We start from the raw sequence: 22,274 nt of genomic DNA on the forward strand, positions 1-22,274 counted from the left end.
GTACCTTGCGCATGTGCAGAATTGCCGTTTTTTCACTTGATCGCTGCGCTGCGAAAATCGGCAACGAGTGATCAACTCGGAATGACCACCCACAGACAATGATTTTATCACTGCACGGTCTGCACCTACGTGATCCGGAGTACCTACAAGGATCCACAGACCTGAAGCTGTTTTTTGTTTTATCCATCGGCTGCCACCCGGAGCTGCGCTCCCCCTCCCTGTGGACACAGACGTACCGCTGCATCTACCCGTCACCACCTAATACATGCAATACAGCCGGCTGTGCTAAAGAAAACTAACGGCACTGGTGAGAATTCGGTTTCAGCGGTGGGGAGGGCACACAAGAGTGGTATCTCTGTGGGGTGTTCTACACTGTGCGAGCCGTATCAAGTCATGGCGGCTTGTCTATCCAAAAAGACGATACATGGCTCATTTCTGACTATCCATTTAACAGTCTCTCATTGGAGTTACAAATAGCACCTGCAGTGTGCTTAAACACCCTATATTGGAGCTCCTATACACACATTGGGGTATGTTTACTAAAATTCGTATTTTTCAGAATGAGATTAAAGTTCAAACACGAATGACATCGAATGTGTAATTTTGCAACTTTTTGAATTTATTACGACTCATTTACTAAGCTGTCGTATTTTACATTTTCGAGTTTTCCGATGTCGATGTCATTCGTATTTTTTGTAGAGATGTGCACTTGAAATTTTTCGGGTTTTGTGTTTTGGTTTTGGGTTCGGTTCCGCGGCCGTGTTTTGGGTTCGACCGCGTTTTGGCAAAACCTCACCGAATTTTTTTTGTCGGATTCGGGTGTGTTTTGGATTCGGGTGTTTTTTTTAAAAAACACTAAAAAAACAGCTTAAATCATAGAATTTGGGGGTCATTTTGATCCCAAAGTATTATTAACCTCAAAAACCATAATTTCCACTCATTTTCAGTCTATTCTGAATACCTCACACCTCACAATATTATTTTTAGTCCTAAAATTTGCACCTAGGTCGCTGGATGACTAAGCTAAGCGACCCTAGTGGCCGACACAAACACCGTGCCCATCTAGGAGTGGCACTGCAGTGTCACGCAGGATGGCCCTTCCAAAAAACCCTCCCCAAACAGCACATGACGCAAAGAAAAAAAGAGGCGCAATGAGGTAGCTGTGTGAGTAAGATAAGCGACCCTAGTGGCCGACACAAACACCGGGCCCATCTAGGAGTGGCACTGCAGTGTCACGCAGGATGGCCCTTCCAAAAAACCCTCCCCAAACAGCACATGACGCAAAGAAAAAAAGAGGCGCAATGAGGTAGCTGTGTGAGTAAGATAAGCGACCCTAGTGGCCGACACAAACACCGGGCCCATCTAGGAGTGGCACTGCAGTGTCACGCAGGATGGCCCTTCCAAAAAACCCTCCCCAAACAGCACATGACGCAAAGAAAAAAAGAGGCGCAATGAGGTAGCTGTGTGAGTAAGATAAGCGACCCTAGTGGCCGACACAAACACCGTGCCCATCTAGGAGTGGCACTGCAGTGTCACGCAGGATGGCCCTTCCAAAAAACCCTCCCCAAACAGCACATGACGCAAAGAAAAAAAGAGGCGCAATGAGGTAGCTGTGTGAGTAAGATAAGCGACCCTAGTGGCCGACACAAACACCGGGCCCATCTAGGAGTGGCACTGCAGTGTCACGCAGGATGGCCCTTCCAAAAACCCTCCCCAAACAGCACATGACGCAAAGAAAAAAGAGGCGCAATGAGGTAGCTGTGTGAGTAAGATAAGCGACCCTAGTGGCCGACACAAACACCGGGCCCATCTAGGAGTGGCACTGCAGTGTCACGCAGGATGGCCCTTCCAAAAAACCCTCCCCAAACAGCACATGACGCAAAGAAAAAAAGAGGCGCAATGAGGTAGCTGTGTGAGTAAGATAAGCGACCCTAGTGGCCGACACAAACACCGGGCCCATCTAGGAGTGGCACTGCAGTGTCACGCAGGATGGCCCTTCCAAAAAACCCTCCCCAAACAGCACATGACGCAAAGAAAAAAAGAGGCGCAATGAGGTAGCTGTGTGAGTAAGATAAGCGACCCTAGTGGCCGACACAAACACCGGGCCCATCTAGGAGTGGCACTGCAGTGTCACGCAGGATGGCCCTTCCAAAAAACATTCCACAAACAGCACATGACGCAAAGAAAAATTAAAGAAAAAAGAGGTGCAAGATGGAATTGTCCTTGGGCCCTCCCACCCACCCTTATGTTGTATAAACAGGACATGCACACTTTAACCAACCCATCATTTCAGTGACAGGGTCTGCCACACGACTGTGACTGAAATGACGGGTTGGTTTGGACCCCCACCAAAAAAGAAGCAATTAATCTCTCCTTGCACAAACTGGCTCTACAGAGGCAAGATGTCCACCTCATCATCATCCTCCGATATATCACCGTGTACATCCCCCTCCTCACAGATTATCAATTCGTCCCCACTGGAATCCACCATCTCAGCTCCCTGTGTACTTTGTGGAGGCAATTGCTGCTGGTCAATGTCTCCACGGAGGAATTGATTATAATTCATTTTAATGAACATCATTTTCTCCACATTTTCTGGATGTAACCTCGTACGCCGATTGCTGACAAGGTGAGCGGCGGCACTAAACACTCTTTCGGAGTACACACTTGTGGGAGGGCAACTTAGGTAGAATAAAGCCAGTTTGTGCAAGGGCCTCCAAATTGCCTCTTTTTCCTGCCAGTATAAGTACGGACTGTGTGACGTGCCTACTTGGATGCGGTCACTCATATAATCCTCCACCATTCTTTCAATGGTGAGAGAATCATATGCAGTGACAGTAGACGACATGTCCGTAATCGTTGTCAGGTCCTTCAGTCCGGACCAGATGTCAGCATCAGCAGTCGCTCCAGACTGCCCTGCATCACCGCCAGCGGGTGGGCTCGGAATTCTGAGCCTTTTCCTCGCACCCCCAGTTGCGGGAGAATGTGAAGGAGGAGATGTTGACAGGTCGCGTTCCGCTTGACTTGACAATTTTGTCACCAGCAGGTCTTTGAACCCCAGCAGACTTGTGTCTGCCGGAAAGAGAGATCCAAGGTAGGCTTTAAATCTAGGATCGAGCACGGTGGCCAAAATGTAGTGCTCTGATTTCAACAGATTGACCACCCGTGAATCCTTGTTAAGCGAATTAAGGGCTCCATCCACAAGTCCCACATGCCTAGCGGAATCGCTCCGTGTTAGCTCCTCCTTCAATGTCTCCAGCTTCTTCTGCAAAAGCCTGATGAGGGGAATGACCTGACTCAGGCTCTCAGTGTCTGAACTGACTTCACGTGTGGCAAGTTCAAAGGGCATCAGAACCTTGCACAACGTTGAAATCATTCTCCACTGCGCTTGAGACAGGTGCATTCCACCTCCTATATCGTGCTCAATAGTATAGGCTTGAATGGCCTTTTGCTGCTCCTCCAACCTCTGAAGCATATAGAGGGTTGAATTCCACCTCGTTACCACTTCTTGCTTCAGATGATGGCAGGGCAGGTTCAGTAGTTTTTGGTGGTGCTCCAGTCTTCTGTACGTGGTGCCTGTACGCCGAAAGTGTCCCGCAATTCTTCTGGCCACCGACAGCATCTCTTGCACGCCCCTGTCGTTTTTTAAAAAATTCTGCACCACCAAATTCAAGGTATGTGCAAAACATGGGACGTGCTGGAATTTGCCCATATTTAATGCACACACAATATTGCTGGCGTTGTCCGATGCCACAAATCCACAGGAGAGTCCAATTGGGGTAAGCCATTCCACGATGATCTTCCTCAGTTGCCGTAAGAGGTTTTCAGCTGTGTGCGTATTCTGGAAAGCGGTGATACAAAGCGTAGCCTGCCTAGGAAAGAGTTGGCGTTTGCGAGATGCTGCTACTGGTGCCGCCGCTGCTGTTCTTGCGGCGGGAGTCCATACATCTACCCAGTGGGCTGTCACAGTCATATAGTCCTGACCCTGCCCTGCTCCACTTGTCCACATGTCCGTGGTTAAGTGGACATTGGGTACAACTGCATTTTTTAGGACACTGGTGAGTCTTTTTCTGACGTCCGTATACATTCTCGGTATCGCCTGCCTAGAGAAGTGGAACCTAGATGGTATTTGGTAACGGGGGCACACTGCCTCAATAAATTGTCTAGTTCCCTGTGAACTAACGGCGGATACCGGACGCACGTCTAACACCAACATAGTTGTCAAGGCCTCAGTTATCCGCTTTGCAGCAGGATGACTGCTGTGATATTTCATCTTCCTCGCAAAGGACTGTTGGACAGTCAATTGCTTACTGGAAGTAGTACAAGTGGGCTTACGACTTCCCCTCTGGGATGACGATCGACTCCCAGCAGCAGCAACAGCAGCGCCAGCAGCAGTAGGCATTACACTCAAGGATGCATCGGAGGAATCCCAGGCAGGAGAGGACTCGTCAGAATTGCCAGTGACATGGCCTGCAGGACTATAGGCATTCCTGGGTAAGGAGGAAATTGACACTGAGGGAGTTGGTGGGGTGGTTTGCGTGAGCTTGGTTACAAGAGCAAGGGATTTACTGGTCAGTGGACTGCTTCCGCTGTCACCCAAAGTTTTTGAACTTGTCACTGACTTATTATGAATGCGCTGCAGGTGACGTATAAGGGAGGATGTTCCGAGGTGGTTAACGTCCTTACCCCTACTTATTACAGCTTGACAAAGGCAACACACGGCTTGACAAATGTTGTCCGCATTTCTGGTGAAATACTTCCACACCGAAGAGCTGATTTTTTTTGTATTTTGACCAGGCATGTCAATGGCCCTATTCCTCCCACGGACAACAGGTGTCTCCCCGGGTGCCTGACTTAAACAAACCACCTCACCATCAGAATCCTCCTGGTCAATTTCCTCCCCAGCGCCAGCAACACCCATATCCTCCTCATCCTGGTGTACTTCAACACTGACATCTTCAATCTGACTATCAGGAACTGGACTGCGGGTGCTCCTTCCAGCACTTGCAGGGGGCGTGCAAATGGTGGAAGGCGCATGCTCTTCACGTCCAGTGTTGGGAAGGTCAGGCATCGCAACCGACACAATTGGACTCTCCTTGTGGATTTGGGATTTCGAAGAACGCACAGTTCTTTGCGGTGCTTTTGCCAGCTTGAGTCTTTTCAGTTTTCTAGCGAGAGGCTGAGTGCTTCCATCCTCATGTGAAGCTGAACCACTAGCCATGAACATAGGCCAGGGCCTCAGCCGTTCCTTGCCACTCCGTGTGGTAAATGGCATATTGGCAAGTTTACGCTTCTCCTCCGACAATTTTATTTTAGGTTTTGGAGTCCTTTTTTTACTGATATTTGGTGTTTTGGATTTGACATGCTCTGTACTATGACATTGGGCATCGGCCTTGGCAGACGACGTTGCTGGCATTTCATCGTCTCGGCCATGACTAGTGGCAGCAGCTTCAGCACGAGGTGGAAGTGGATCTTGATCTTTCCCTAATTTTGGAACCTCAACATTTTTGTTCTCCATATTTTAATAGGCACAACTAAAAGGCACCTCAGGTAAACAATGGAGATGGATGGATACTAGTATACTTATGGATGGACTGCCGAGTGCCGACACAGAGGTAGCTACAGCCGTGGACTACCGTACTGTGTCTGCTGCTAATATAGACTGGATGATAATGAGATGAAATCAATATATATATATGTATGTATATATAATATCACTAGTACTGCAGCCGGACAGGTAGATAATATATTTATTAGGTAATGATGACTGATGACGGACCTGCTGGACACTGTCAGCTCAGCAGCACCGCAGACTGCTACAGTAAGCTACTATACTATAGTAGTATGTACAAAGAAGAAAGAAAAAAAAAAACCACGGATAGGTGGTATACAATGATGGATGGACTGCCGAGTGCCGACACAGAGGTAGCTACAGCCGTGGACTAACGTACTGTGTCTGCTGCTAATATAGACTGGATGATTGATAATGAGATGAAATCAATATATATATGTATGTATATATAATATCACTAGTACTGCAGCCGGACAGGTAGATAATATATTTATTAGGTAATGATGACTGATGACGGACCTGCTGGACACTGTCAGCTCAGCAGCACCGCAGACTGCTACAGTAAGCTACTATACTCTATAGTAGTATGTACAAAGAAGAAAGAAAAAAAAAACACGGGTAGGTGGTATACAATTATGGATGGACTGCCGAGTGCCGACACAGAGGTAGCTACAGCCGTGGACTAACGTACTGTGTCTGCTGCTAATATAGAGTCTAGACTGGATGATAAATTATTGATAATGAGATGAAATCAATATAATATCACTAGTACTGCAGCCGGACAGGTACTATATATATTTATTATGTAATGACTGATGACGGACCTACTGGACACTGTCAGGTCAGCACAGCACCGCAGACTGCTACAGTAAGCTACTATAGTAGTATGTATAAAGAAGAATGAAAAAAAAAAAACCACGGGTAGGTGGTATACAATATTATATATATATATATATATGGGTACGGAAGGATGAGGTACTTACAAGCGACCAAAGGTGTCGAAATAATAATGTAAAAGCCAGGTGTTCAATAAATAAATAAAAATTAAATTTATTCTCAGAATACAATGCACTAAAAAAAGGGGGGGGGGGTGTTATATATAGGGTATATAGTTATTTTAAAACTTGTAAACAATTTTAAAAAATGCAACCTAATCAATAAAATCTGGTATAAAAGCAGCAGAGTTGAGGCTAAAAAGTTGTAACACATATACCAAAAATCAATGAAAGGTCCATAGAAACAAGAGCAATAAGTATAAAAACAAGTACAAAAAATGCAGGATGAGCATAAAAAAGGAATAAAAAATAGGTAAAAATGAGAGAGAGGTAGCTTAACTTCAATAGTGGAGGTATGTTCAGAGTGGTACCCAACGCGTTTCGTCCCTCATGGACTTCATCAAGGGGTAATGAGAGGCTAGAGACAGAGCATATTTATACCTCCTGGCTGTGGGAGGTGTTAGCAACATCACTTCCTGTTTGTTAATTGGTGAGTTGCTGTGGAGGTATTAAAGTACATGAATAAACACCTAGACATGTAGTGAATGGAGTAAGGGGGCCAAATAGTATATTCAATTGTGAAAACGATATTGCATGTAGTCATAATAACGTTTATAACATAAAAGACAACAAAGTCCGTCAACTTCCGGTCCGGGCTGGGTGGAACGTCATCTCCGCCCCACTTCCGCCCCTCTTCCGGTTTGGATTGTGTCCGTTGTGCGCATGCGTCGGCTCGGCACCGTGCGATGCGGATAGCTGATGTGCTTTCACTTCTGTAGACGGCGGCCATCTTTTTGGTTATCCAAGCTTGGTTGTAGTCGGCGGCCATCTTTTTGGTTATCCAAGCTTGGTTGTAGTGCTGCTGCGGGGACCATCTTCAGTGTATTGTCCCTTTGATGGGCGGCGGCCATTTTTTGGGTTGTCAGAGGACGGAATGAAGAGCTGATGTCAGCGATATTAATCTGCTGCAGTTTGCATATGTCAATGTTCGTCAATTATGTTTGGCTGTGGGTACATCTTTGAGGTGGTTTTGCATAGGTGATGCATCTCCCCGGGGGGTACATAAAAACGAAAACGATAAAAGGCATGTAAATAAATAAATAAATAAATAAGGCGTCTGAATAGCTGAAAATGGCATTTAAGAAGGATCATACTCAGAATAGATGGGCTATGAATTAACTAGAAAAGATATATATACATAAAATGTGTAATGTAGTTTAAATAAGAGCGATGGAGGAGCGAGTAGAAATTACGCAGAAGGCGAGTAGAAATTACGCAGGAGGCTGAAGTAATGTAGATAACAACTAGGTCGACATCATGGAGGAAGTGCCCATGGTGATGTGAGCAGAGCATTATCCATGATTTTAAGAGATATCCCAAAAGGCGAAAACTACCTCAGCGCCTCCGGATTTACAACACCCGGTCTCCCAAGGGGGTCTCCCATCCTTGTACTGACCGGGCCCAACCTTGCTTAGCTTCCAAGATCGGACGGTGTTGGGCGTCCCCAAGGAGGTATGGTTGTAATGTATAGGGCTGAGTAGGAGACGGGGTCTCATATAAGCAATGGATACCATGATGAACTCACTACTGCCAAGGAGAGTGGGCGGAAAGGAAGTTTATACATTAATAGTGCAAGAGAGTAAGGTAAACGTATTGGTGCCAAGTTGGCTAATTGGCACTAATGCATCGTGCTTGCGATGCTACCTGGTGATAACCAGGTACAGCTAAATAAGCTTTGTAAAAAAAGCCCAGGAAATAGTGAGCAAGTGCAATACATGTCGCAAAGGAGGGGGTTTCTTTAGGGGGAGACAGGAGTGGGAAGCGTAGAAAGCGGAAGGTTTGTATCACAGGAACGGGGCTATTTCGTACCCAATATTTTTATTCTCTTGTAGGTGTTTAATAGCTTCCGTCTCTCTGTTTGAGAGATTTTTTTCCTTAATAGATGAGATGTCAGCATCAAGTAGATCCTTCTTGACTAGCTCATAGAAGAGACCCACATTATGACCCTTTGATTCCAAAGGGTAAAATTTAGATGTGGGCTTCAAACCTGATTTGGATTGTTCATAATTCTGTATCACTGCATCCTCTTTCTTTATAAAGTGACGTTTTAGAGTGATTTTTCTTATGAATTTATTCAAGTCGATGAAAACATCGAACTTATTCATGCCCTTTGTGGGTGCAAAGGAAAGACCTTTGTTAAGGAGTGTAGTTTCATAGTTCGTCAAGGTGTGGTTTGAAAGATTGAAGATACCTTTGGGTACAGGGGGTTCTACACGAGATTTCGTCTCTTGTATAGTCTTCTCCCTTCTACCCCCGCGACATCCTCTTCGTCTTCGAATCTTCTTTTGCGAGGTGAGATGTTTTTCATTCTTGCAGGTGTCTTTGTTGTATCTCGGGGGTGGTGGTGGTTTGTACCTGGTGATAAAAAAGACTCCTGTGTAGTGGAGTCAAGTCTCTGTAGTGCTGCAAAGCGATTAGTTGTTTTGAAGTTATGTGATTCCTGGCTCTCTTTGGTAGTCGGTCTGGGACCTCTGAATTTGCTAGGTACAGTTTTCCAATACTCCCTCCTCACTTATCAATATATATCAAGAACAAAGTCCTCACCCATGCAGTATCCAAACATTTCAATCTTTGCCACAACTCGGATCCTGAGGCATTAACGTACAAAGGAATTGAACTGGTCGCACTGGGAGATAGAGGCGGAGACCTTTCGAACCTCCTTTCAAGAAGAGAGATGTTCTGGATATACGAACTGAACACGCTCCAGCCGGACGGCTTCAACGAAGGGTACGAAATAGCCCCGTTCCTGTGATACAAACCTTCCGCTTTCTACGCTTCCCACTCCTGTCTCCCCCTAAAGAAACCCCCTCCTTTGCGACATGTATTGCACTTGCTCACTATTTCCTGGGCTTTTTTTACAAAGCTTATTTAGCTGTACCTGGTTATCACCAGGTAGCATCGCAAGCACGATGCATTAGTGCCAATTAGCCAACTTGGCACCAATACGTTTACCTTACTCTCTTGCACTATTAATGTATAAACTTCCTTTCCGCCCACTCTCCTTGGCAGTAGTGAGTTCATCATGGTATCCATTGCTTATATGAGACCCCGTCTCCTACTCAGCCCTATACATTACAACCATACCTCCTTGGGGACGCCCAACACCGTCCGATCTTGGAAGCTAAGCAAGGTTGGGCCCGGTCAGTACAAGGATGGGAGACCCCCTTGGGAGACCGGGTGTTGTAAATCCGGAGGCGCTGAGGTAGTTTTCGCCTTTTGGGATATCTCTTAAAATCATGGATAATGCTCTGCTCACATCACCATGGGCACTTCCTCCATGATGTCGACCTAGTTGTTATCTACATTACTTCAGCCTCCTGCGTAATTTCTACTCGCCTTCTGCGTAATTTCTACTCGCTCCTCCATCGCTCTTATTTAAACTACATTACACATTTTATGTATATATATCTTTTCTAGTTAATTCATAGCCCATCTATTCTGAGTATGATCCTTCTTAAATGCCATTTTCAGCTATTCAGACGCCTTATTTATTTATTTATTTATTTACATGCCTTTTATCGTTTTCGTTTTTATGTACCCCCCGGGGAGATGCATCACCTATGCAAAACCACCTCAAAGATGTACCCACAGCCAAACATAATTGACGAACATTGACATATGCAAACTGCAGCAGATTAATATCGCTGACATCAGCTCTTCATTCCGTCCTCTGACAACCCAAAAAATGGCCGCCGCCCATCAAAGGGACAATACACTGAAGATGGTCCCCGCAGCAGCACTACAACCAAGCTTGGATAACCAAAAAGATGGCCGCCGACTACAACCAAGCTTGGATAACCAAAAAGATGGCCGCCGTCTACAGAAGTGAAAGCACATCAGCTATCCGCATCGCACGGTGCCGAGCCGACGCATGCGCACAACGGACACAATCCAAACCGGAAGAGGGGCGGAAGTGGGGCGGAGATGACGTTCCACCCAGCCCGGACCGGAAGTTGACGGACTTTGTTGTCTTTTATGTTATAAACGTTATTATGACTACATGCAATATCGTTTTCACAATTGAATATACTATTTGGCCCCCTTACTCCATTCACTACATGTCTAGGTGTTTATTCATGTACTTTAATACCTCCACAGCAACTCACCAATTAACAAACAGGAAGTGATGTTGCTAACACCTCCCACAGCCAGGAGGTATAAATATGCTCTGTCTCTAGCCTCTCATTACCCCTTGATGAAGTCCATGAGGGACGAAACGCGTTGGGTACCACTCTGAACATACCTCCACTATTGAAGTTAAGCTACCTCTCTCTCATTTTTACCTATTTTTTATTCCTTTTTTATGCTCATCCTGCATTTTTTGTACTTGTTTTTATACTTATTGCTCTTGTTTCTATGGACCTTTCATTGATTTTTGGTATATGTGTTACAACTTTTTAGCCTCAACTCTGCTGCTTTTATACCAGATTTTATTGATTAGGTTGCATTTTTTAAAATTGTTTACAAGTTTTAAAATAACTATATACCCTATATATAACACCCCCCCCCCCTTTTTTTAGTGCATTGTATTCTGAGAATAAATTTAATTTTTATTTATTTATTGAACACCTGGCTTTTACATTATTATTTCGACACCTTTGGTCGCTTGTAAGTACCTCATCCTTCCGTACCCATTTCTAACCCTCTAGGCATATTTACCAGTGCCTATATATTTTTTGAGGTCCATAAGCTGACGCCCTAATAGCCTATAGGGAGTGTCCTCCAGGTAACATATATATATATCTCTTGACAATTAACTCAGAATACTCTCCTTCCTAATACTGTTGTTTACAAACTTTGATACTACTTCTGTGGCGCTACTAGCTTCCTTTGTACACATATATATATATATATATATATATATATTATATACAATTATATATATATATATATATATATATATATATTAAACTGGTGGTGATTGATTATTAAACTGGTGGTCACTTCAGGTCACGTTGCAACTTGCAACTAGTACTCCGAGGCCTAAGCAGACAATCACAAAATATATTATTATACTGGTGGTCAGTGTGGTCACAACAATGGCAGTGTGGCACTGACTCTGGCAGCAAAAGTGTGCACTGTGACTGTACGTTATATGTACTCCTGAGTCCTGCTCTCAGACTCTAACTGCTCCCCACTGTCAGTGTCTCCCCCACAAGTCAGATAATACACTTACAGTCACACTATCTATTATCTAATCTAGTATAAATATCACTTCAGCAAGTAGTATAGTAGTATACAGTATAGTAGTACTCCTCCTAATAATGCTCCCAAAAATACTGTGTCTCTCTCTTCTCTAAACGGAGAGGACGCCAGCCACGTCCTCTCCCTATGACTCTCAATGCACGTGTGAAAATGGCGGCGACGCGCGGCTCCTTATATAGAATCCGAGTCTCGCGATAGAATCCGAGCCTCGCGAGAATCCGACAGCGTGATGATGACGTTCGGGCGCGCTCGGGTTAGCCGAGCAAGGCGGGAAGATCCGAGCCTGCTCGGACCCGTGTAAAAAACCTGAAGTTCGGGCGGGTTCGGATTCAGAGGAACCGAACCCGCTCATCTCTAATTTTTTGGCAGTGTTTTACGGGAGTGAATAGTAAAACACTGCCGACATTAAAACAATGAAACTCGGCCGGATCTGTGAGATCCGTGCAGGGTTTCATTGTGCATCTTTAAAAAAAATTAAAAATAGTTTAAAAATCGAAAAAAAAAATGCGTGGGGTCCCCCCTTCTAAGCAAAACCAGCCTCGGGCTCTTTGAGCCGCTCCTGGTTGAAAAAATATGAGGGAAAAAATGACGCCTTGTCTTGGTGCAAAAAATACGGGGGACAAAAAGCGTAGGGGTCCCCCGTATTTTTTACACCAGCACCGGGCTCCACTAGTCAGAGAGATAATGCCACAGCCGGGGGACACTCTTATATAGGTCCCTGCGGCCGTGGCATTAAATCACTAACTAGTCACCACTGGCTTGGGTACCCTGGAGGAGTGGGAACCCCTTAAAGCAAGGGGTCCCCCCCCTCCAGCCACCCAAGGGCCAGGGGTGAAGCCCGAGGCTGTCCCCCCCATCCATGGGCGGCGGATGGGGGGCTGATAGCCAAGTGTAAAATAAAAGAATATTGTTTTTTGCACAAGAACTACAAGTTGCTGCAAGTCTACCCGCAAGCTGGTACTTGGAGAACCACAAGTACCAGCATGCGGGGGTTAAACGGGCCCGCTGGTACCTATAGTTCTTCTGCAAAAAAAATACCCAAATAAAAACATGACACACACACCTTGAAAGTACAACTTTATTACATACATTCCGACACACACATACTTACCTATTTTCAGATGCTGACTCGGACCACGTCTCTACGTCGATTCCAGGGTACCTGAAAATAATATTATACTCACCTAAATCCAGTGTGTCCTGTTCTTTTTTTATAATCCACGTACTTGGCAAAAAAAACAAACCGCATACCCGATCCACGCACTGAAAGGGGTCCCATGTTTACACATGGGACCCCTTTCCCCGTCTGCCGGGACCCCCCCCCCCCTGACTCCTGTCAAAGAGGGTCCCTTCAGCCAATCAGGGAGCACCACGTCGTGGCACCCTCCTGATTGGCTGTGACCTCCTGTAGTATCTGTGAGGTTGTGCAGTGAAGATACAATGTAGCGCATAGGCGCTCCATTATATCCAATGATGAGAACTTTGCGGTCAGCGGTTGAGGTTACTCGCGGTCAACTGCTGACCGCAAAGTTCCCATCATTGGATACAATGGAGCGCCTATGCGCTAATTGTATCTTCACTGCACAGCCTCACTGACACTACAGGAGGTCACAGCCAATCAGGAGGGTGCCACGACGTGGCGCTCCCTGATTGGCTGAAGGGACCCTCTTTGACAGGAGTCAGGAGTCACTGACACTACAGGAGGTCACAGCCAATCAGGAGGGTGCCACGACGTGGCGCTCCCTGATTGGCTGAAGGGACCCTCTTTGACAGGAGTCAGGGGGGGTCCCATCAGACGGGGAAAGGGGTCCCATGTGTAAACATGGGACCCCTTTCAGTGCGTGGATCGGGTATGCGGTTTGTTTTTTTGCCAAGTAAGTGGATTATAAATAAAGGACACAACACACTGGATTTAGGTGAGTATAATTTTATTTTCAGGTACCCTGGAATCGACGTAGAGACATGGTCCGAGTCGGCATCTGAACATAGGTAAGTATGTGTGTGTCGGAATGTATGTAATAAAGTTGTACTTTCAAGGTGTGTGTGTCCTGTTTTTATTTGGGTATTTTTTTTGCAGAAGAACTATAGGTACCAGCGGGCCCGTTTAACCCCCGCATGCTGGTACTTGTGGTTCTCCAAGTACCAGCTTGCGGGGGAGGCTTGCAGGGACTTGTAGTTCTTGTGCAAAAAACAATATTCTTTTATTTTACACTTGGCTATCAGCCCCCCATCCGCAGCCCATGGATGGGGGGGACAGCCTCGGGCTTCACCCCTGGCCCATGGGTGGCTGGAGGGGGGGGACACCTTGCTTTAAGGGGTTCCCACTCCTCCAGGGTACCCCGGCCAGGGGTGACTAGTTAGTGATTTAATGCCAGGGTCGCAGGGACCTATATAAAAGTGTCCCCCGCCTGTGGCATTATCTCTTTGACTAGTGGAGCCCAATGCTGGTGTAAAAAATACGGGGGACCCCTACGCTTTTTGTCCCCCGTATTTTTTGCACCAGGACCAGGTGCAGAGCCCGATGCTGGTTGATTAAATATGTGGGAACCCCAGTCATTTTTTTCCTCATATTCTTTTAACCAGGACCGGCTCAAAGAGCCCGAGGCTGGATTTGCTTAGGAGTGGGGGGGGGCCCACGCATTTTTTTTTTTCAATTTTACATCATTTCCCACCCATTCCCACTGATAACCATGCACGGATATCATGGATCCGTGCATGACTATCAGAACACGGTAAAAAAAAGCAGGTCTGTTTTAAAACTGCTTTTTTTTTTACGATTTGTATTTTTTCACGGCAGTGTTTGGCTATTGCCGGCAGTGTTTGTGAAATACAATTTTTAGTAAATTACCGAGTTGTATGAAAAAACAGGCGTATTTGACCGATGGTGTATTCATTCAAATTTTTTTCTTGGACTTCAAAAAAAATACGAATGCTCTCATCACTGCCGAGATTTGCGTTTAGTAAATTCCCGAGATGACACTTTGAAGAAAAAACACCATCTCGGTCAAAATCGGGAGCTTAGTAAATATATCCCATTGTCTGTGGACTCTATACTAAAGAACTGTGGTAAGTGTAACAGAGATCCTTTTATGTGCAAGTGATTATTATTGGTGTAATTTGTATTTTTTATTATATTGATCTATTTTAGATATTCTTTTAAAATATTTTTCATATTAAATTGTTATTTGAACCATTGAAAAATATATAGCGCTCCCTTGTGATAATATTTATTTATCCTTTCCCATTTAAATATGAGAAGCACCACCATTATTCTTTCAGATAAATCCTCTTGTTATACAGTTTGTACAGTATCAGTGACGGTGGGGTGAAGCAGAGCCTTTTCTGTCATACTAACGTTCCAACCAGAGGTCCGACTGTATAAAGTATATGAAAAATTCAAAGAATATGCTAGAAATATCTTCTTTGTATTATTCAAATAATTCTTATAGTCAAACCTCCAGAGTAAAAAGTCCATTGCAGGTGAGCAAGTGCCTCTCCCCCCCTCCCCCCTCCCCACGCCTCACCTGCCTATCTTTTCTACACATCTCTTATCAAAACTCACCAAATTTGCAGGAGTTTATATTGCTGCACCTGTGTATAATACCCACATGTATATACCGCAGCACCTGTGTATAATGCTCACATGTATATACTGCTGCACCTGTATATAATGTCCACATGTATATGCCGCTGCACCTGTGTATAATGCCCACATGTATATACTGCTGCACCTGTGTATAATGTCCACATGTATATACCGCTGCACCTGTGTATAATGCCCACATGTATATACTGCTGCACCTGTGTATAACCCCCACATGTATATAACGCTGCACCTGTGTATAATGCCCACATGTATATACTGCTGCACCTGTGTATAATGTCCACATGTATATACCGGTACACCTGTGTATAATGTCCACATGTATATACCGCTGCACCTGTGTATAATGCCCACATGTATATACTGCTGCACCTGTATATAATGCCCACATGTACCCTTTGGCTCATATATTGTATGTAAATCTGGCTCTGGTAGTAGCCAGCGCCTCCTGAGCCATTTACCTCACTGCACGTCCCTGGTATGTATGTGCTACACATTCCTCACCTCCACCTGCCGCACGTTCATTGTTAGCACAAGAGGTAATGTAGAGTTATGAACTTCAGTTGCTTTCTTACAAAGTAAACTCCACTGTAGCTAATTATATTACAGTGACCTTTGGCTCTTTCCTTTGTGAAATCTATTGTTCAGATCAATGGTTTCATCAGTTTATTATGACTTTGAGGAAATGAATCTTCTGTGATTGTTCTTCAGTCATGTTTCTGTTTACATCATTCACATTCAATAACTCGTACTGTCTGCGTGTGCCAGTTAGGATGGTATCAGGATCCCAATGCTTGACATTCCGGTAGTCAGAATACCGACAGCGGCTTTCCGACGCTCAGGATCCTGGCACCTACTAGGTATGTATACTACCCCTAATCCCTAACCTCTCTAACTCTTCTTACCCACAGCCTGACTCTAACTATCCTGCCCTCTGCAGCCTAACCCTTACCCTCCCTAGGGGTGCCTACACGAGCCCACCCTCACCGCAGCCTAAACCTAACCCTCCCTCCCTCTCAGCCTAATCCTACCCTGTGGTTCCTAACCCTCCCTCCCTGCAGCCCAACCCTAACACTTCCTCCCTGCAGCCCAACCCTAACCCTCCCTCCCTGCAGCCAACCCTAACACTTCCTCCCTGCAGCCCAACCCTAACCCTCCCTCCCTGCAGCCCAACCCTAACACTTCCTCCCTGCAGCCAACCCTAACACTTCCTCCCTGCAGCCCAACCCTAACACTTCCTTCCTGCAGCCAACCCTAACACTTCCTCCCTGCAGCCCAACCCTAACACTTCCTCCCTGCAGCCAACCCTAATCCTCCCTCCCTGCAGCCCAACCCTAACCCTCCCTCCCTGCAGCCCAACCCTAACACTTCCTCCCTGCAGCCCAACCCTAACCCTCCCTCCCTACAGCCCAACCCAAACACTTCCTCCCTGCAGCCAACCCTAACCCTCCCTCCCTGCAGCCAAACCCTAACACTTCCTCCCTGCAGCCCAACCCTAACACTTCCTCCCTGCAGCCCAACCCTAACACTTCTTCCCTGCAGCCCAACCCTAACCCTCCCTCCCTGCAGCCCAACCCTAACACTTCCTCCCTGCAGCCAACCCTAACACTTCCTCCCTGCAGCCCAACCCTAACCCTCCCTCCCTGCAGCCCAACCCTAACCCTCCCTCCCTGCAGCCCAACCCTAATGCTCCCTCCCTGCAGCCCAACCCTAACACTTCCTCCCTGCAGCCCAACCCTTACCCTCCCTCTCTGCAGCCCAACCCTAGCCCTCCTTCCAGCCCAACCCTAACCCTCCCTCCAGCCCAACCCTTACCCTCCCTCCAGCCCAACCCTAACCCTCCCTCCCTCCCTCCAGCCCAACCCTTACCCTCCCTCTCTGCAGCCCAACCCTGACCCTCCCTCACTGCAGCCCAACCCTAACACTTCCTCCCTGCAGCCCAACCCTAGCCCTCCCTCCCTGCAGCCCAACCCTAACACTTCCTCCCTGCAGCCCAACCCTAACCCTCTCTCCCTGCAGCCCAAACCTAACCCTCCCTCCCTGCAGCCCAACCCTAACACTTCCACCCTGCAGCCAACCCTAACACTTCCTCCCTGCAGCCCAACCCTAACACTTCCTCCCTGCAGCCCAACCCTAACCCTCCCTCCCTGCAGCCCAACCCTAACACTTCTTCCCTACAGCTCAACCCTAGCCATCCCTACAGCCCAACCCTTACCCTCCCTCTCTGCAGCCCAACCCTGACCCTCCCTCCCTGCAGCCAAACCCTAACCCTCCCTCCCTGCCACCCAACCCTAACCCTCCCTCCCTCCCTGCAGCCCAACCCTAACACTTCCTCCCTGCAGCCCAACCCTAACCCTCCCTCCCTGCAGCCCAACCCTAGCCCTCCCTCCAGCCCAACCCTAACCCTCCCTCCCTCCAGCCCAACCCTAACACTTCCTCCCTGCAGCCCAACCCTAACCCTCCCTCCCTGCAGCCCAACAATAACACTTCCTCCCTGCAGCCCAACCCTGACCCTCCCTCCCTGAAGCCCAACCCTAATCCTCCCTCTCTGCATCCCAACCCTAACACTTCCTCCCTGCAGCCAACCCTTACACTTCCTCCCTGCAGCCCAACCCTAACCCTCCCTCCCTGCAGTCCAACCATAGCCCTCCCTCCCTGCAGCCCAACCCTAACACTTCCTCCCTGCAGCCAAACCCTGACCCCCGCTCCCTGCAGCTCAACCCTAACCCTCCCTCCCTGCAGCCCAACCCTACCCCTCCCTACCTGTATCCCAACCCTAACACTATCTCCCGGCCGCCCAACCCTAACACTTCCTCCCTACAGGCCAACCCTAACACTTCCTCCCTGCCGCCCAACCCTAACACTTCCTTCCTGCAGCCCAACCCTAGCCCTCCCTGCAGCTCAACCTTAACACTTCCTCCCTACAGGCCAACCCTAACACTTCCTCCCTGCCGCCCAACCCTAACACTTCCTTCCTGCAGTCCAACCCTAGCCCTCCCTGCAGCTCAACCTTAACACTTCCTCCCTGCCGCCCAACCCTAACAGGTTGAGTCTCTCATACTGTATCTGAAATTTAGAAATTTAATTTTTTTTTGCGTAAGACTGAGATAGTGAAACCTTATCTTTCAATAGATCAAAATACACAAACTTTGCTTCATATACAAAATTATTAAATATTGTATAAAACTGCATTCAGGCTATGTCCAAAAGGTATATATGAAACATAAACATACTTAGGGGTCAATACAGTTTTCGTTTCTTGCAGCCATGAGTTACCGTGGCAACAGCCGCACTTTATTGCATCCCAAATTCATTCACTTTTTGGCAGACTGAAATTTGGCCGTGGCAGCTCACACCCTTCAGATCTAATTTGATTGATCCCACAGGGGTAAAATTACTAAAGCTTCTAAAAATTAAAAGTGGTGATGTTGCCCCTAGCAACCAATCAAATTCTGTCTATCAGTTCTCTATTGCATCCTTGAAAATGATAGACAGAATGTGATTGGTTGCTATGGGCAACATCACCACTTTTCATATTTCAATTTCAAAGCTTTAGTAAATTTACCCCGTAGTGTTTAGACTTGGGCAAATCCACAAGATATCTCATTGTGATAAATAAATATTCTAAAATATGGAAAAATCCCAAATCCAAAATACTTCTGGTCCCAAGCGTTTCAGATATGGGAGACTCTACCTGTATATAGGGACAATATTAATATTGCTACCCTAAAGAGTGCCATAATGCATATGTAGGACCAAAATAACTACAGATTAACTTTCCCATTTCCAAAATGTCAAAATATAGAATATTCTGAATTAGAGAATTTTTTCAGCCCAACTGAGGTAGTGACACCTTTGTTTTTGATGGTTCAGTGTACGCAACTTTGTTTCATGCACACAATTATTAAAAACCTTATATAAAATTACCTCCTGGCTATACAGTATGTTTAAGGTGTATATGAAACATAGAAACACCTGGGGGTAAATTTACTAAACATCGCGTCTGAGTTTGCATTCTCAGCTGTGTTCAGCCATTTTTTCAAACTCAGAGATTTACCAAAGCTACTGTAAACATGGGAGTTTAATTACAAATTGCAAAACATGGCCGAATTCACAAATAGCGGTCAATTCACTGTTGCGCAAACTCTCAAGTACTTTCTATAGAAAAGACTAGAACACGGAAATTTACAAAGAATCGTATTCATAAACATCGAGCAAACTCGGACGAACTCGGTACGTCAGGGTGATCGCGGATGCCGGCACGTCTCGGCGTACGTGCATAACCATCACTGGGTTCTTTGAGCTGGCCAAGAACTAGCACTGGGCTCCACTAGAGGGTGAGTAATGCTAAAATCAGGGAACACACCTGATGGGGTCACCCCCCGGCCAAAACATTAACTCCCTCAACTACTCAGCCCGGGCCAGAGATTCATCGGGAAGTGCGGACACCCCCAATAAAGGGCTCACCCCTCTGGAGTATACCCCAGGCCTGTGCTGAAGCCTGGGGCTATCCCCCGCACCCCCGGACAGTGGACATCATGAACACTTATTTTATTTTAAAACAACACAGGGACTCAATGGACTGCACATCACTAAGAACGTGGGATGGATACTCAGGGGTCTATTTACTAAGCCACGGGTGGAGATAAATTGAATGGAGATAAAGTACCAGCCAATCAGCAGCTTGTTGGCTGATACTTTATCTTCGTCCACTTTATCTCCATCCAAGGCTTTAGTAAATAGAACCCTAAGTAACTAGGCCTGTTAGCAAAAACAATTTCTCCTAAAATCCCACAATTGATTTTGTTGATTTAAAACTGTTGCACTGTTCCACACATTGCTGGGACAGACTATCCTTGGTGCAAGACGCATCTGATAATATGGCCAACGTTGCATAGCCAATGCTCCCCCCTTAGTGCTAACCCTAACCTCCTCCCTTAGTGATTACACCTAACCTCCCTGTGGTCCCTAATCCTAACAACTTCCGCCCCCTCAGTGGTGCCCTAACCTAACCCCCCCCCCCCCCCCCCCCCCCCCCCCCGCAGACAAATCCTAACCCTTCTGGCTATACTTACCTTCGGATTTCTGGCTGTCGTGATTCCGGCGCCGGGATGTTGACCTGTTCGAGATTCTGGTATCGTGTTCTGAGGGTTTCGGGATTCCGGTGTTCGTATCCTGACTGCCAGGATCCTGACAGCCGATATCTTGACTGTATACTAGAGAACACCCTGTTTTGGTAGTAAACACTTGAGACAGTCTTATATACATATACGTCATCTTACTTTTCATAAGACAAGAGTATTATTTGAACCATTCATCAGTTGTTTCCCCTTAAGGTCATCGCCGCATGCTGAGCGTCAGTGGACATGAGACAGATACCAGCGTGAACGTAGGTTGTTTCCCGGCGCTATATGAAGGCAACGCGTGCTCTTTAAGGTAGAAGAACAATACATGGTGCATGCCTGGAGCATACAAATATGGAGGTGATTAATTGTTAATTAAACTGAATACTCCTGATAGGATTCTGTAAACAAATAAGTTTTTGTCTGCACTTAATTGGCTCAGCGCAGACATTTCCTTCTTATACTCTGAGACAGTTTGACAAGAAGGGCTGGAAACTTTTATAATCAATGAGCTGAATAAGCTATCCCGGCTTATCATTAACCTTACGCTTTTACTTTAATACCACAAAAAAGCTGTTTTGGACTTTTAAACAAAATATGACACTTGACATTTCTTTCTGGATGCGCGGAACGGCGGTTGCTCCAAAAAAAAAAAAAAAAAAAAGCCGCAACTGGCATTTAGATTGTGTCAAATTATGCAATTAATTATTCCATTCATATTTGCAATTCACAAGCATACTGCGCTGTCTCCTCCAAATCCAATACATGCAGTCATAGAGAGACAAAGGACTTGCTTAGAAAAATCAGCCTGCACGGCTTTGTGCGAATGTACGCGGCACGGAACGTACAGATAATGCTCCGTACCCATCCCATCCTGGGGAATGTTGTTCTGTGAGAAGCAGGGGAGACAGAGCAACGGGACTCTGCATTAATTAGGCAGAATCTCAGGCAGTATAACAGTATGTAAAGACGTCTTGTTTTCATGTTGAGATATGCACACATTTGTTGAGAAATGTAGACAGCAAGAGGACAATGTGTATGACAGAAATATTTACATTTATAGCCATATATCCAGGGCCAGGCCTCTACAAACATATAGGCCCATCATCATAGCAGCTCGGTGACCACCAGCTGTCTAGATGGTCACACAGTCAGCCATAAATCACACAGTAATTATTACAATTGTATTTCTAGTTTTCTCACAAAATTCAGATTTTTTTTGTATTTTTATGTATTTAGGGAGGCAGTGGGGCTGATAGTGTAAAGGGCACACCCACCCACATGACACTGGCCACCACCCCACAAAACTGACTACACCCACATGACACTGGCCACACCCACACAACACTGACCACACCCATTTGGCACTGGCCACACCCACTCAACACTGACCACACCCACATGGCACTGGCCACACCCCACCACAACACTGACCACGTTCACATAACACTGGTCACCCCTACACAACACTGACCACACCCACACAGCACAGGTCACCCCCCCTACAACACTGACCACACCCACATGACACTGGCCACACCCACACAACACTGCCCACATCCACATGGCACTGCCCACACCCACACAGCATCGGTTACAGATTCTCCCCCCTTAAACATATAAGCCCCAGGCTCATGTGGCCCGTAATACAGCTCTGCATCCATCCATAATTAGTAACCGCAATAAAGCATGGGGCAAGTTTTCACCAAAGCAGT

At 46.3% G+C, this 22,274-nt stretch overlaps 1 protein-coding gene and 2 pseudogenes across 1 annotated transcript in view; 2 read left to right on the forward strand and 1 right to left on the reverse strand.

Annotated features, from left to right (window-relative positions):
• LRRC4C (leucine rich repeat containing 4C) overlaps positions 1-22,274 on the forward strand; it is a 1,405,504-nt gene that overhangs the window by 535,439 nt on the left and 847,791 nt on the right. The gene's annotated exons all lie outside the window — the stretch shown is intronic.
• LOC134971245 (5S ribosomal RNA) lies at positions 7,975-8,093 on the reverse strand (annotated as a pseudogene).
• On the forward strand, positions 9,698-9,816 carry LOC134971246 (5S ribosomal RNA; annotated as a pseudogene).

Source organism: Pseudophryne corroboree, chromosome 11 (genome assembly GCF_028390025.1).
Source record: "Pseudophryne corroboree isolate aPseCor3 chromosome 11, aPseCor3.hap2, whole genome shotgun sequence".
NCBI lineage: Eukaryota > Metazoa > Chordata > Amphibia > Anura > Myobatrachidae > Pseudophryne > Pseudophryne corroboree.